A 16,188-nucleotide genomic window follows, 5' to 3' on the forward strand; every position below is an offset into this window, starting at 1 on the left:
AGGCTTCACTCTTTAGAGTTTTTTAAAGTTATATTAATTATTATAGTTATATTAATATTTAAAAGTTTAATAAGGGGAAGAAAGGGACAAATCTCTAGGGCTGGGGTGGATTTGGCAATCGGCCAAAAACCACACCTTAGCTATGGAAGTTTGACATTTAGGGAAAGCAGTAAGAGCCACCCACGGAAGGGATTTCTTTGAGAGAAGCTGCTGGGAGTTTCTTCTGTGCTTGAGATAGGCCAATAGCTGGCCAGTTCTGAGAACTGACAGCACTTTGCACCACTGAAAAGTAAGTCCACCTCTGTGAATTCCGCCTTTTAAAAACCAAGCTCGGGAACTTCTCTCTCTTTCTTTCCAGCCATGAAATGCAGCAGAACTCTGGTGCGGCTGGCCCTGCTCCCCCATGGCCTGTGCGACCTGCCTGGGGGTGGGGGACTGGGCCAAACCCCATCGGCTCCTGGGTGGGGAATGGAGACTGAGGCCCCCCCCCTCCCCAACCCAATGCCTCCCGCAGGCCGGGCAGGTCTCTGCTGCAGCACTGGCTTCTCCCAGGAAGCTCTCTCGGTCCCATTCCAGTGGGGTGGAAAAAGCCCTTCCCAGGGGAGTCCCCCAACCCAGGCGGGGCCAGGCCATGGCTGCTGACACTCACCAACATGCCCCACATCCCCCTCAGCCCCCACAGATGGCCCAGCCGCTGCCAGGCTGAAAGAGGCACCAGCGTGGCTTTAAAATCTGACACCGTAACTACCTCTTGTGGCCTGGGCAAGATTTAACCCTTTCACTACACAGATGAGACCTGCAGACCTGGCTTTTTCCTCCAGGGAGATAAAAGAATAATCGACACATAGAAAGACAACATGAAACATCGGGGTCAGTAAGAGAGGGATTCAAACCTCAGATGGAAGGAGAATGAGGAGATGCTCTAATAAGCTGAAATATTCTTTTGGTAGGGCCGTGGAGATGGACAATTATGTTCTGAAAAAGAACTCCTTTAATTCATGAAAGAGTATTGGGGGGATGAAGTATTCAAGCTGCAGATCTAAGCAGAGGTATCCATTGACGAAGTTAAGCAGATGGTGAAGTAACTGTGATCCCATGAGAGGCTTGAACAGAGAAAGAGAGAGATGAGAGCTGAAGACCGTTTGCCCTCAGGGAGAGAAGAAGAAAACCTCTGTTCCCAAAGATGATCACAGAGACAGATGGAAATAACCTTTGCCTTTGAATAACTCATCCTTAAAATAATACCCCATGAGTTCATGGCCCATGGACACACCTCTAGGAGGGCTGTTCAAATGGAGGGCACACCTCTAGGAGGGCACGATGGCAGAGTTTTTTTTCCCCAGGCAGCTGTCACTCGTATAAATGAAAAGCCACAAGAAAACTCTGTCTTGTGAAGTCTCCATGGCACAAGAGAAAACTGCTCTCCCTACAAAGACTGATGAAAGACTATTGTACAGTTGGTGCTGCTTTAACATCCCAGGCTTTGTCTCTACATTGTCAGTTGGGCAAGGAAAAAAGTTTTTGGGAGGTTTTATTCTGATGCTTCTTATTCTTGTGGTTCTGTTAATAAAGTTTCTTTATTCCTTTTAAGTTTTAGGCCTGTTTTGCCCTTCTCCTAATCCATATCTCACAGCAAGAAATTAGTAAGTACCCTGGTGGTTTTAGCTAGCGCTAAAAGCCACCACATTATTTGGTGCATTGGCCAGGAAACTTAAATTGGTAATCTAAACCACTACATTAGCTTCAGAAAATGTTCCCGATATACTGTTATATTACAGGAGGTACATGCACATTCATGTGTTTCATGCATTATTCAAACATTCTTGTGAGATTTTTGATGTCTCAAGAACTCTTTTGTTTAGTTTTACACTCCAACTTTTCTGTATGATATCCTGTGGGTTAAGTCCATATATTTTATTTCTTCTCCTGTTTCCACCCTGTTGTTCCACACCCTGATAAAGAGTTCTTCTAAAATTCTTCTCCAGCGCTCTAGTTTATGTCACTGTTATCACTTAGAGAGGTCAGTCAGCAGATGTGGGGGAAACAAGCATGATTGCTTTACACCATTCTTTTAGTTGCATAGGAGCATTTTAACATTTTGTGGTTTGCTAAGGCCTACAATATAATACAGTCATCGCACCACTATTTCTGCAAGCTTTACAGTGCAAAACTAATAGATTGTGTTACACTAACAAGCAGCCAAAAAGAGTTACAAATTGTACCATATCCAAATACTTATGATCCAATACCAACAAGTAAAAGCTAATACAGAAATGCAAAAGCCAATATTACATGTCATTTTAAACAGAACTGTTATTCCTTTTCCCATATAATTGCCTGGAAGCCCTGTCATTTCAAGTTATAATTTGGAGGAAGGGGGCAATCTTTCCATTCCAGGAAGATTTCCAGCTTTCTTGGCAGACATCTGTCTTTTAAACCAGGACAATCTGCTATCATTAATGGAAAAACTGACCTAGGAGGTAAAGGAACTCACAGAATTGCAGTTTCAGCCTGTAGTTCACCAATTTGAGTTTCCCAGCCAATACACCAAATGATGTGGTGGGTCTAGTGCTGGCTAAAATTACTAGTGAACGTACTTATTTCTTGCTGTGAGATATGGATTAGGAGGAGGGCAAAACAGGCTCAATACTTAAAAGGTATGAAGATGTTGGGGGTTCGGTGTCCTCCTTCTTGTTCCTTCTCAGCTATGGAATTTTTACCCTTTAGTGGCAGGGAAATCTGACTGCTGGTACTTAGTGAGTACTTGAGAAACACAAAGAGCTTGGCTGGGCCAGGGGGGAAGAGATGCAGGGAAAAGGGAGGGTGGGGGACAGCTGGGGGCTGGCTGGTTTCTTGGGCTGGAGAGCAAGACACTCTCTCTTGGAGCTGTTGAGGTTTTGGAGAAGAGAATTTGCCATCACCCAGATGAAGCTGCTGCTGCTTCTTCTTCCCTCTTCATCAGTGGGCCTTGTGCCCCCTGTCCTGCTGAGATGTGGCAGTGCCAGCCACTGCTGTGGAGCTGCTGATACACCTCATCCACTGGCCCAGGATCTCAGCTCATCCCTGCTGTTCCAGCTGAGTGTTCCTCAGAGCCCTGCAGGAGCACCGGGACTGCCCGCCCGAGGGGGTTTGTGAAGCAAAGCCTCTCCTCCATCCCTTCCTGCCTTGGCTGAGAAGGTTGTCACAGGGTCCTTGGTTCTGTTTTGTTGTTAATGCTGTAGTTATTGTTGTTGGCCTTGTTGCACATAATAGTAAAGAACTGCTATTTCTATCCCCAGATCTCTGCCTGAGAGACCCTTGATTTCAAAATTATAGTAATTTGGAGGGAGGGGGTTTACATTTTCATTCCAAGGGAGGCTCCTGCCCTCCCTAGCAGACACCTGTCTTCCAAACCAAGAGAGAAGAAAACTTTATTAACAAAACTAAAATTATAAAAAGAGTCAGAATAAAACCCTCAGAACAGTTTTCCTCCCCCTGCCAGGCTTCTTTTCCAACAGACAACACAGAGACAACACCTGGGGATTTAAAATCACTTACTAAATCTACAATAGTCTTTCATGAGTTCTTGTAGGGAGAGGAATTTTCTCTTGCCATGCCATGGAGACTTCTCCACAAGAAACAATTCCCTTGGGGCTTTTCATTTTCACAAATAGCAGCTGCCTGGGGAAAAAAAACAAACCTGCAATTGTGAAGTTGCTCCCATTTTCACAGCCTTTCTACAGTTGCAATTATGGGCTATGTCAACTTATGGGCTATTCTTTTAAGGATGAGTTCTTCAAAACCAAAGGTGCTCTTCATTTATCTCTGCAATCATTTTCATCTCTGGGAACAGAGGTCTTCCCTCCCTGGGGGCAAAGGGTCTTCATCACTGTCTCTCTGTGTCTCTCTGTTCAAGCTTCTGATGGGATCACAGCTCTTTCAACATCTACACTGCTTCATCAGTGGATGCCTTTGTCACATAGACAGTTTGAACACTTTATCCCCCTATACTTTCCCCTGAATTAAAGGGGATATTTTAGTGGATCATAGCCCATCTCCCTGGCCTTACCAAAAGTGCTTTCAGGCTCAATACTAAGGCATCTCCTCATTTACCTTCCATCAGACGCTTGACTCTTTCTTTCCTGACCTCGGTCTTCAACTTTGTCTTTCTACGTGTCGTCACTCTGTTCTTTTCTCTCAGCCGAGGTGAGAATCGTGCTCTGTGGGTCTCATCTGTGCACTGAAAGGGTTAAATGGTGCCCAGACCTGTGGACGGTCATGGGGTGTCTGCCAGGGCAGCAGCCGGAGCTGTTTGTGGTGGAGGATTCTCGGTAGCTGTGCTGGGGGAGGGCGGCTAGGATCTCAGCAGCCAGGCCAGGACTCCAAGGCAGCACGCCGTGGGCCGATGGCTACCCCTCCCTCTGCCTGGCAGTTTCTGGTAAAACCCAGCAGCGGCAGAATTTCAGCCCTGGCCCTGCCTGGCCTGGCGGTGCCACTGGGAAGGGCTCGGCGGGCTTCCCGGGAAGGGCTCAGCCCCCCTGGGAAGGGGTCCCAGCCCCCCGCCGCAACAGACCCAGCGAACTTCCCAGGAGGGGCCAGCGCCGCAGCAGAGCCGGGCCTGGCCCCACCAGACCCCTCAGGCTGTGCGGGGAGCCGGGCCCCAGTCACCTGTTCAAGGCCAGAAGCCAAGAGAGCTTTCCAGGCCTTGTCTGTTTTTAAAATGTGCATGTCATAGAGGCGGACCAAGCTTCTAAGTGGTTCAATAAGTTGTCAGTTCTCGGAACTAGCCAGCTATTGTTTTTTTCCAAACACAGAGGAAGCTCTTAGCTTCTGTCAGAGAAATAATTTCTATGGGTGCTTTCTTCCTTCTTGCCCAAATATCCATCAATGCAAAACCAGCACACAGCCCTTGCCTGTCGCTCTATTAGGAACGGCGAGAATGAACGACAAAGACGCTCTATGGAGTCGATCAGGAGAATTTCTCTTAGTTTATTACTTCAAGTCTTTTTTATAGACCGATACGTGGAAAGTACAGAAAAGAAACTCTTACTGGTTAGTAAACTACTACATCACCATCATTGGTCAGTGGGGCACACCACCCCTTGACCTTCTCCTGCAAAGAAAACAAGGAACAGACAAACAGCACCTGCAAGGCTGCTTTCTGTCTCTGAGGATTGTTTTAAATCCTCCTCATAATTTCCCAGGCCACTTTCTCAGGCAAGACTGAGAAAGCTATGTGGCCTGCAGTTTCACATGCTCTCTGTTTCAGAGTTAGCATCCACACTTGCCTAGGAATTGTTTTCCCCATCTCGACAAATTAGGGGCTTATATGGTTTGAAGAATAGTCTTCAAATGATCTCTACACCCCAGCTTTTACATCCCTCAGAGTGCACCTTCCCACAGTAGGTCACACCAGTCTGGCACGGTTCCTATGCAGCTGACATCCATTGTCACCAACAAAAGGACTACTCTTCCTTTACTCACCACCAGTGAGAGGGAGCATGGATCATTACATTTTTTCCCACATAAGATATGGAGCAGAAATTCCTGTTGTAAATCCTGCCAAATCTTTCTGAATATGGAAGTGGTGCCACACATGGCACAGGGAAGGGTTTCTTCCCCTCTGCTCCACACCAGTGAGGCAGCCTTGGAGTGCTGGGCCCAGAGCTGGGCTGCCCAGTACAGGGGACAGGGACAGACTGGACAGAGCCCAGCACAGGGCCATGATGGGCCATGATGGAGGGGCTGGAGCATCTCTGCCATGAGGAGAGGCTGAGAGAGCTGGGACTGCCCAGCCTGGAGCACAGCACGCTCAGGGCATCTCATCCCTGGGGATAAATACCCAGGGTGGGGCTGCAGAGGGGATGGGGTCAGGGACAGCCCCAGGGCACAAAGTGACACACAGGAGGGGCCCTGTGAGCTCAGGAGACACTTCTGCACTGGGAGGGTGGCTGAGCACTGGTGCAGGTGCCCAGGGAGGTGATGCAGCAGGTGACTCAAAAGCCACCTGGACACATCCTGGGCAGCTGTCTCTGGGTGGTCCTGATGGGGCAGGGGCTGTGCAAGGTGACCTCCAGAAGTACCTCCAACCTCACCCAGCCTGAGATTCTGTGACTCTCAGACTAAAACAGGTTGCAGTTTCCTAAGGACAAATGAAAAAGCTCCACACATGGCAGGAGTCTCCTGCCCTCACCAAAGTGGATTATGGCACATGTCTCCTTTCTGCAGATTCCTCCCTGGAGTGATCATGTCCCTCAGTGTCACTCCTTGAGGCTGAGAGAAATCTTTGCCCATGATCATTGGTTTGGGTGCTCAATCTCTAATTAAGAATTGGTTTTGCTGGCTTGAATAGAATTGATTCAAAGTTGCATCAAATGTAACACACTACACTGGAAGTTATAGTTCCGTGTACTGGGTAGTAAGTAATTCCAATAAAGATCTTTTAGTTTAATCATGATCATAACAAACTCTTTATTTGTCTATAAATACATCCTACATCCTATGAAACACAGTTGTATAAAGGTTCACTTACACCTATAACTATGCTTTAAACATAAACTAGTGACAAAATCTAAGGCTAATACTACATCCAGCTGCTCCATGGCTCCTCTCTGAGAAGTTTAGGAAGCAAGGAGATCCCTTCTGCTCCCTGTGACTCAACGGGAGTGTCTCGTGCCTGCTCCCTGCACAGCTCTCCAGGTGGTGCTGTCGGTCTCGGGCCAGCTGTGACTGCAGCAGGGACACCTGAAAGAGGCACAAGGCCCGGCTCAGACAAGCCCACGCTGGCAGCAGCATCCACAGCCCCACGGTACCGGCTGTCAGGGCAGACACAGCCTCCAACTGCAGCCCTCACCAACACTCTGCCCTCGGGGAAGGGGAAAGGAACAGGCTCCCAGACTGGCCCTGAACAGAGCTCAGATGATCAACAAGTCCAGTCCAAGGCTGCCAAACCCTTCCCACATACATCCCTCAGCCCCCACAGGTCTAGCAGAGCGAGTTCCAACAGCAGTGAGGAACCCAACTCTCATTTCCAAAGGACACATTTGGGCCACTGACCCCTTGCTCCACAGGCTGTGCATCAGCAGGAGGGCTACTGCTGCTCCCCTGAGCTGCTGGAGCTTCTTTCAGAAGTTGACCTATTTTGCTGCTCAGACTTGGAGACACTGAACGTAAAGGACTCTGGGGGGAACACTCTCCTAAAAGTTCTGATTCTTCTTCCTTCAGGTTCCACCTGCACATTGGATGGGAGAAAGGTCACAGAAACCTGTCAGCAAACATGGAGCAAAAGAACCTCTGGACATCAATGCAAGATCTCTGCTCTGAGAGCCTGAATTGCACCAGACAACACTGGGGGCAAAAAGCTCTCGCTGGGGGCTGCGCAAGAGAGGCCAGGGTGTGTCCAGGGACACGGGGCCAGGGAGGGAGACAGTGCAGTGAAGGCACCTTTGAGAAAGCCATGGGCTGCCGCAAGAGACAGAACAAACAAAAGGCTGTGCCTGCAGCAGGGACAGGGAGAGGCAAGGAAACAAGCAGGGCACTGCAAAGCACTGCCTGGGCAAACTTGCTGTGCTCCAGAGGAGCCTGAGGCTCTGCACAGGTGGTGTACTTTACCTGCTCGAGAGTCCTCCTGGGCACAGTGGTTGATCCAAGATTCTCTGTCTTGTCTTTTGCTGATGTTGCAGCCACATCCCGTACATGTTCCACGACCTTCCTGGAGTGCTCTGATAGCTGCTTCCCTTCTGCTCCAACAGCCTGCTGGGTATTCAGAGAGGAGATGATTCCCTTATTTCAGACACCACAAAAGCTGTCCCTTGGAAATCTGTCTCACAAAGCATCCGTGTGGCACCAGCAGTGCAGCTTCTGTTTGGCTCTCTCAGTACAAAACTACTCACTTGCTGCATTCCCTCCCACACCAAATCCAAATCCCCATGTGTTGCCATGATCTTGTGTGGGCACAGGAGAAGCAGCTCCCCGTGCCCAGCATTTGGCCTGCAGCTGACCTGAACAGCAAACTCCAGAGCTGTAGCAGTCATTCTGGGCGTGCCAGGAAACAATCTGCCAGTCAATGGTCTCTGGCTGGAGACAGACAAGGCTGCCTGCTGCAGCCTGGGCTGCTTTGGCCAAGCAGGCCTGGACTCACAGGGATATAGAGTCCCACTTCTTTATGGGAAATATCACTGGAATCCTTCAGAGACATTGGAGTGGACTGAAGGTCAGTGCCTGTGCCCACCTGGATACAGGTCTTCCCGTCAGGATGTCCATGTGTTTCTTCAGAGAACCTTTGGCAATTTCACTCTTCCTTGGTGCATCACTCAGGACTTGAGTGTTCTGTATCCATTTCTCCAAAACATCAGCCCCACGCTCCAAATCTTCCTGCATGCCTTCCCTCTCCACTTCCAATTGTTGAGTGTTTCCCTTATGATTTCTCATTGTAGGTGCATGCATTTCTATCTTCGTTTCCAGATCTCTCATCTTCCCCTCATACAATTCCCGTTCATGCTGCCAAAACAGGGAGAAGAAGACTCACTCATTGCCTCCCTTGGTTTGCTTCTCACACCAGATCTGGACTCCTGCTGCAGGGGCAGGCACGTGCTGCCCCCCTCTCTCTCTGCCTCTCGGGCTGCTGCAGACCTTGGCTGGGCCCCCCTTGACGCTGCCTCTTTCCCAGCTCGCTCAGCCCATCCCAGCTTCCTTTCTGCCCGTCCCCGACCTCTGGCAGCTCCACTCCCGTGTTCCTTTGGGCACGAGCTGCCAGAACTGCAGCCAGGATTTCAAGTCAATGCTAAGCAGGATTTAGGCAGTGCCATGAGGATGTGCTCTCCATCAGGAAGGAAGAGCAAACACCCTCAGCATTTCATTCCAAGGCCTTGGGGCAACAGGAGTGGTTTTCCAACACTCCTGTGTAGAGTTTCCATGGCAGCATCCCCGAGAGCCCCACTGCCCTCTCTTGCAGCACCAATGGCCAGATCAGTCATTCCCTGCTGCCACTCAGGACGAGTTCTCCCCTTGCAGGCACACGTCCTGATCTTCATCAGCACCTGGCTTTCCTCTCTTCTCTCCCCACTGCCTGCTCTCACACGGCCAAGGCCAAACACCTTTCAAATAACAGCAACCTAGGTCTTCTCATCCCTCCTGCCAGCTCCAGATATTTAGAAATCTGAACATGGATTTGGACGCAACGATTGCCCAAACCATGCAATGTCAATGGAGACAGTGTGGACATGGAGAACTAAAGCTTCCAGGGCACAGAACTCCAGCATGGAGGAAAATCAGCAGCCTCAGTGCTAACTGGCTTTGACATGGCTACAACATCATTTCCTCCTTGTTCAGAAGAATGCAATTAGGAAAGTTAAACTGGAAAAAGGTGCTCCTTAGAACTGGTAACACAAGGTGCAAACATAGCTAGGAAATGGTCCTTTGTGGCATCTGCCATTCTCACCAGCACATCCTTCCTTTCCTTCTCCTGGCTCTCCAGTTTCCTCTGCAGTGATGCCACCTCTGACGAACAGTCACAGCCTCTTCCTTCAAGGCAGTTTCTAGAGAGGTCTTCTGCTCTTCTGCCCTCCATATTGCTGCAGGAGGGAAGGGGAAAGAGAAGGGAGAAAGCAAAGCAAAGTAAACTGATGGGTACCCTGCAGAGACAACAGCACTGTCTTCTCTGCCTGCCATGGTTTGCCAGGCCTTAAGCCCACAAGAGCTTCCAAAACTGAGAGAAATGAAGGAAACTTCCAGGCAGAGAAAAAAGCAGGAATGGCAGGGGCAAGGTTCAGAGGAATAGCAAAGTGTGTTTGCTCTTGGCCTTGTGCAGAATCCAAGAGAGACAAAGCAGCTGGGATGCCTGTGCAGCCCTGCTCCAGAGAGGCCAATAGCCTGGAGGCTTTGACAGGGCCTGAAATTTGGGGGAATTGAGCTGAGGCATCCAGCTTCAGCTGCTTAGCACAGACACAGCACCTGAAAGGCACCAGCTGTGTATGGGATCAGCCACAGCAGAGCCAGTTGGCACCGCCAGCCACAGCATCATCCTTGAGATAAACTTTGACTGGCGCCTGGATGGAGAAGTCTCGTGCTGGTTGTTTTTCCTGTCTGCCATCTCTGGGCAAAGGCCTTTACCTCTGCATGGGATCAGAGATCCCCGCTGGTGGAACAGGATGGGGCAATGGATGGGAGAGAAGTTGTACCTTGCTGAGTTTCCTCCAACAGTGTCTGCAGCTCCTGATTGCAGGCCTTGATTTGGTTGTTGTCAGCCTGAGCCATCCTCAGCTCCAACTCCATGGCCTCACAGTGTGTGGCCATGGCCTCTGCTCTTTCCTCAGAGCTCTGGAGCCTCAGACGCAGCTCAGACATCTCAACCTGCAGCACATGCACAGCGTCCCTCAAGCTCTGTTCTCCTGCTTGGGACTTTTCCAGCTCCTGCAGCAGCTCCTTCTCTCGAGTGTCCTGCTGAGCTGCCTTCTCTGTCACTGCATCCTGCAGGGCCTGGATCTGGAAGATGGATGCAGAGAGCCTCAGGGACTGGGCTGCTCCTGAGGCAGCAGAGCGGGCAGTAGGGAGAGCATTGAAGGAGAAATGACTTCAGGTAGAAATACACCAGAAACAGAAGGTACAGAACCAGGAATCCAGTAGAGACAAAGGTAGAGAAAACAGGGGAAGGGAGGCAAGAAACACCCTTGAGGCTGCAGCTCTGAACACGGGCTGAACTGGCTGTGGTGGAAGTGCCCTGCCCAGCCTGCCATAGCCACGTCTGTGTCCCCACATTGCTCAGTGCCTGGCACAGGCACCAATCCTGTCAGGGACAGCACTGCTAACAGAGGGACAGAGAAGCTCCAGAGGAGTGTGCTGCGGCTTCTGCTCCCAGATTTCCTGCTGGGACCCAGGAAAGAATGGGGGAAAACTTTGGCAGCAGACACCAGATCCAGCCTTGGCCTGAGGGTGCAGCAGCAGCAGCAGGCCTGGGAAGAACATGTGGATGCTGCTGGGAGGGGAAAGAGGTTGGGACTAGCATGCCAAAGGTGGTGTTGTGTGTCCCTGGAGAAGAGGATGGAGTGCCCAGCTTACCTGGGTGTTGAGCTGCTTCAGTTGTCGTGCACAAATTGAAGAGAGTTGTTCGGCCTGCTGAAGAGCAGAATGAAACTGAGACAGCTCATTGTTCAGCACCTGGTTCCTTTCTTCCAGTGATCTGAGGCACAGGGTCTTTTCCTCCAGAGACAGAATCAGCCTAGAAAGGAAGCATGCAACTCATTACTGTATGCGATCACATTTTATAAATTCTTAAGATTTGCTCCACCTCAGAGAAAACTGCTCTGTCCGATGAGGCTCTGCAAACTGATGCTGCCTGGAGCAGGAACTTGGAACTCATGAGCTGGGTCCCTGCCCAGCTGCCCAGCAGGGTTGTGTGGACATGGGGGAGGCAGGGCTGGTGCCTGGGCCAGCAGGGAGCAGGGATGAGGCGAGAGCCGGGAAGGGCCTCTCCAACAGTCCCTGCAATGTTGGGACTCAGACCGTGGCAACCGTCAACAGTCCATGAAATGTTGGGGGTTGCACCCTGGAAACAATCAACAGCTCTTGGCTATTTGGGTTTGGACCATGGAGCTGTCAACAGCTTGTGACCATTGGGGCTTGGACCTTGCAACGGCCAACAGCACTTTGATCGTGTTTGATCGCTATTGACCCTGCAAAGGCCAAGAACCTTTGGAGATTGGGGTTTGGACCCTGCAAAGGCCAAGGGCCTTTAGATACTGGGGTTTGGACCCTGCAAAAGCAAACTCCATTGGACACTGAGGTTTAGACTTTGCAAATGCCAAGGCCTTTTAGGCACTGAGAGTTAAACCCTGCGAAGGCCAAGGGTGTTTGAACATTAAGGGTTAAACCCTGGAAGTCCGAGGGCCTTTGAACACTGCACTTTGGACAGTGCTCGTGCCAAGGAGCGGATGGACACGCGACGGGTGAGTGAGAAAGCCACTGCTCTCCTTGTGCCAAGCCCTGCAGGGGCCTGGGTGGGCCTGGGCTGTGCCTCAGGGAAGGCTTCCCTCTGGGAATAGCAAGGGTTTAACAGTTGCTGTTCCAGAGCTCCAGCAGCTTTGGTGCTTGCTGTGGGGACAGGCCTGGGAGGGAATGGGGGGCACCTGGCCATCCCAGAGCACAGCCACATCTCCTCCTCCATCCTTGTCCAACGGGAGGGGCCATGGGCACAAACAAGGGTCATCACCTTCCCCTCAGCCTAATTTACAGTGCAGCCTCAGCGCTTCCCAGAGGCAAACCGGGGTTTCTCTCAGACATTTCTGAGATGATCCCCAGTGGCCTAGGGGAGGCCATGGGGATAACAGGAAGATGCTCCAAGGGCTGGAGCACCTGTGCCAAGGGCAAAGGAGGCAAGAGTTGGGGTTGTCCAGGTGGGAGAAGGTTCCAGGGTGATCTTAGAGCTCCTATCAATGCATGAAGGAAGGGCCTGCAAGAGAGCTGGACAGCGACTTAAGGCAGGGGACTGCAAGGACAGGACGAGGGACAATGGCTTCCCACTGAGACAGGGCAGGGATGGATGGGATATTTGCAGGGAATTCTGCCCTGTCAGGGTGCTGGGGACCTGGGGCCCTGGCATAGGATGCCCAGGGAAGCTGTGGCTGCCACTGGATCCCTGGGAGTGTTCAAGGCCAGGTTGGATGGGTCTCTGGGCAACTCCTGTTTTGGTGTCCTTAGAAATGATGAGACACATTCCAGCATGTTTGTTTGTGCTGCTGTCAAACTAGTGGGCTGAAAATATTCCCAAGGAGGGGAGGAAGAGCTCAGCTGGAATTGCTGCTCTCTGGGACAGGCTGGGAAGCACTTAGATGTGACTGGGCAGGCATGCAGTCTGAGTGTGCTCTTCCCTGTGCTCTTCCAGGGAGCTCGAGGTCTTTCTCACCAGGGACAATCCTCCCGAGCCCCTGAGGTGAGTAAACTGTGCTGAGCTGGCTGGGATTTTGAAACTGAATGGACACTGGTTCTTGTGGGATCAAAAGAGGCATCTCAGTGGTACTTTGGAATAGGAAGAGAATGCCTGACTAACAGCTGGATGTGGGCTTTCAGGCACTGACAGACGACAGTGACAGCATGGCCCATTCCATCGTCTGCACTGACAATCCTGGCAGCATCCTCTCAACTCTGACATCCACGGATAAACAGGATCCCTTTGCATTGCTTTGGGAAGTCTCAGGGAATTGTGGGCGCTTGCAGGAACGTATTGGTCAAATGGACGAGGAAACCCAAACGGTCACAAGCCGCTATCAGCAGATGGAGGATCTGATAGAAGAAATCAGAGGGTGAACATTTCCTCCTCCTCCTCCTCCTCCTCTTGCATTCCAGATGCAATCTGCTTCCAGGTGTGGGAGTTCAGAGGTTCCTGGGTGAAGAAATCACCTGCCCTACCATGTGTGGCTCTTGAGCATCGTCCTGTCAGGGTTTTTCATGCTCTACTGTGACTCCTAAGGCTGTGTGGGAGATGCACAGCCATGTTGGAATAGAAGACTCCTTTTTCTCACCATACCGCTTCCCTGAATTCTGTTCTTTGCGTGCCTCTGCCCAGCCACTGCTTCTCACTGAAGGAAGGCAAAATCCTGCCTTCCTTTCCCTTTGCCTCTGGAGGATTTCCTAGGGAGGGAAAGAGCAAGGTCTTCCTTAGCCCACTGCCCCCTGCTCCAGCCTGGAGTGCTGGAAATGGGATCGGTGACTCTTGAGGCCTCTTTGTTCTTCTGACTGAGCCTTGTCTCTGCAGTTGCTGTGAAAACATTGAGAAGTCCAGGGAAAAGCTGCAGCAATGCATGGGAATCCCAGAGCCAGGAGCCTTGTGGCTGCGTCAAAGGAACACCGAGCAGCAGAAGGAAACGTCACCCCAGGTGGAAAAGGCCCAGCAGCAGGACAGGATGGAGGTTGGTTTTGGAAATGAGACTGGCTTTCCCTTGAAAACTTGTCTTGGCCCTTCTTGTACAGTGGAGGCTGCACTGGAGGGAGAAGACCCCTCATTGCAGAGCGAGCTGTAAGTCAAGAGGCAGACACTGGAGGAATTGCAGCTTCAGAGGGATCTGCTGGAGCAAAGGAGGGATGATGTCACCATGGCTCTGGACACCTCATTGCTAGGCAGCACCTGTGGGAGTGGGAGTTGTGCCAGCCAGATCAGCCCAGATGCTGTTTCTGGCAGAAGAAGACAGGGACACTGCTGTGGACAGCTGCCTCAAGATGGCACACGCATTTTTTAGCCAGGGATATGGGTGTTTGTCAGCAAAGTGTTGCATGCTTCTGCAAAATTTGTTGCTGTGAGCAGCCACAGAGCCTCTAAAACAGGGAATGGAGCTGGGGAAGGGTCTGGAGCACAGGTTTGACAAGGAGCAGCTGAGGGAGCTGGCGGGGCTCAGCCTGGAGAAAAGGAGGCTCAGGGGGCACCTTCTTGCTCTCTACAGCTTCCTGTGACAGGAAGGTGCAGCAGCTGAGGGTTGGGCTCTGCTTCCAGGGAGCAAGGGACAGGACACGAGGAAACTGTTCCAAGCTGTGCCAGGAGAGGTTTGGACTGGGCGTTACAGGATAGCTGCAAGAGAATGGTTTGTTTCTGATGGTCCCTCTCAGACAGTCTCCGTTCTGGGGTATGTGGTAGGTTTGGCAAATATACAGCAGAGATTTTGCTTTTGAAGAAAAGAGCTCAAAAACACGGTTTGGTCATCTGGCTTGAATAGCAGCAAGGGCCATTAGACACCTTCTTTGTGTAAGACAAGTCAGTGGTATTGTTGGTGTGAATTGCTGCACCAAGACATCTGCATTGGCCACATCAGCCAGACTTCCATCAGTCACTAAATGTCTGCTCACCACAAGAGCCATTTCCCTGCCAAGCATCCCCTCGTTGCAGAGAGCTGCTCTGAACATGTGGAGAGGTGACACTTTGATGGGGGTTTTGTTCTAGAAGAGGCAGTCCTGTATATTTTCCCTTGCTTCAGGGAGCAAAACTGCTTTCCCCAACCTTCCTGAAAATGTCCAGTGCTGAAATAGATCCTGATAGAAATTTTGTTTGCCATGTGGCACTTGAGGAAGATGCAGTGTTTTTGGGTGACAACATGGAGTTTGGAGTAGGGATGTTTGTTGGCAAGGAGCTGTCAAGTCCCAGGCAAGGCAGCAGGGCCTGACACAGCAGCTCCAAGGTAACAGTGGCAGAGGCTTTTGCAGCCCAGGGTATCAGAGCTGCATAGGGCAGTGCTGTGAACCTTGGAGGCCAGAGCACAGGTGCTCCTTGTCCTCTGGCTGCCTGCGAGGTGGCACTGGCTGGCTCTGCACAGGGCTCCTGAGGAAGGGCTCAAGCTGTACCTTGTCCTGTTTCCAGGTTTCCCAGGAGCAAGAGTCATCGAGCAGGGCTCTGGAGCAGCTGCGCCAGCAATCCACTGGCCAAGGGCACGCACTGGCCCAGGTGTGCAGAGAGAAGGAGCTGCTGGGCCAGGAGAAGGCTGCCCTTAAGGGAGGAATGGATAACATGGAACGGCACCGACAAGAGCTTTGCAAGCAGCTGGCAGAGACCAGGTAAAGGCAGGGAGCAGAATCTTTCAGATGTTTTTACATTCCGTGGAAGAATATGGAAATGTCTCCAAAAAAAGAGAAATATGCCACAATGTGAAGGTTATTTTTCTGACATCTAAAGCCAATAAAGCTCTCATGAGCCTTGGGCTCCTGTTTGTGCTGCCAAGCACATTCCTGTGGGAAGTCAAAAGCAAGCCACCCAGCCCTGAATTGAGTAGTAGTTAAAGCATGCAGAGGTTGAGTGAAACCTCAAGTTTCTCTTGCGTTTGGTTCCTTTTTGTGAGCATCCCTGGTTCACTGAACATCCCTCGTTCCTTACCAAGTAGCTTCACAAGATCCTGATCTTCAGAACTGAAGCCGCATCTTGAGCATTCCAGGCTCTTACCTGGGGACATTGGGAGTGTTTTGTTCTAGAAGGGGAAGTCCTGTATGTTTTCCCTTGTTGCTTGCTGCCATTGTGGGTGAAGCCAGAGGCTCCTGCTGAAAGTCTTGAGGCTTTCTGCTTCCAAGCCCGCTCTTGAGAAGTGTGGGCCAGGTGCTAGAGGTGGTTATAGAGCAGCAGGGAAAGCCCTTTGGAATCCTCAACGACCTCTGGGGATTCTTGCTAATTGTTGATGGGCATCCACCTGCCAAACCCACCGAGGTCTCTTTGCACGGTCCCTCTCACTCTGTAAAGAAGGA

General features: G+C 51.0%; 4 protein-coding genes across 4 annotated transcripts in view; 2 read left to right on the forward strand and 2 right to left on the reverse strand.

The window, feature by feature from the left end:
- LOC147650263 (uncharacterized) overlaps window positions 1–16,188 on the forward strand; it is a 241,358-nt gene that overhangs the window by 159,675 nt on the left and 65,495 nt on the right. The window lies entirely within an intron of this gene.
- LOC147650267 (maestro heat-like repeat-containing protein family member 7) overlaps window positions 1–16,188 on the forward strand; it is a 285,583-nt gene that overhangs the window by 127,761 nt on the left and 141,634 nt on the right. The window lies entirely within an intron of this gene.
- LOC147650270 (maestro heat-like repeat-containing protein family member 7) overlaps window positions 1–16,188 on the reverse strand; it is a 226,296-nt gene that overhangs the window by 84,501 nt on the left and 125,607 nt on the right. The gene's annotated exons all lie outside the window — the stretch shown is intronic.
- LOC111942142 (uncharacterized) overlaps window positions 6,426–16,188 on the reverse strand; it is an 85,639-nt gene continuing 75,876 nt past the window's right edge. The window contains exons 9-10 of the mRNA XM_086853495.1: window positions 7,036–7,210; window positions 6,426–6,723 (exon numbers count right to left, since the gene is read on the reverse strand). The gene's annotated coding sequence lies outside the window, so the exon portion shown is untranslated. The remainder of the gene's footprint in view (window positions 6,724–7,035; window positions 7,211–16,188) is intronic.

This window comes from Cyanistes caeruleus, chromosome 16 (assembly GCF_971803275.1).
Source record: "Cyanistes caeruleus chromosome 16, bCyaCae1.hap1.1, whole genome shotgun sequence".
NCBI lineage: Eukaryota > Metazoa > Chordata > Aves > Passeriformes > Paridae > Cyanistes > Cyanistes caeruleus.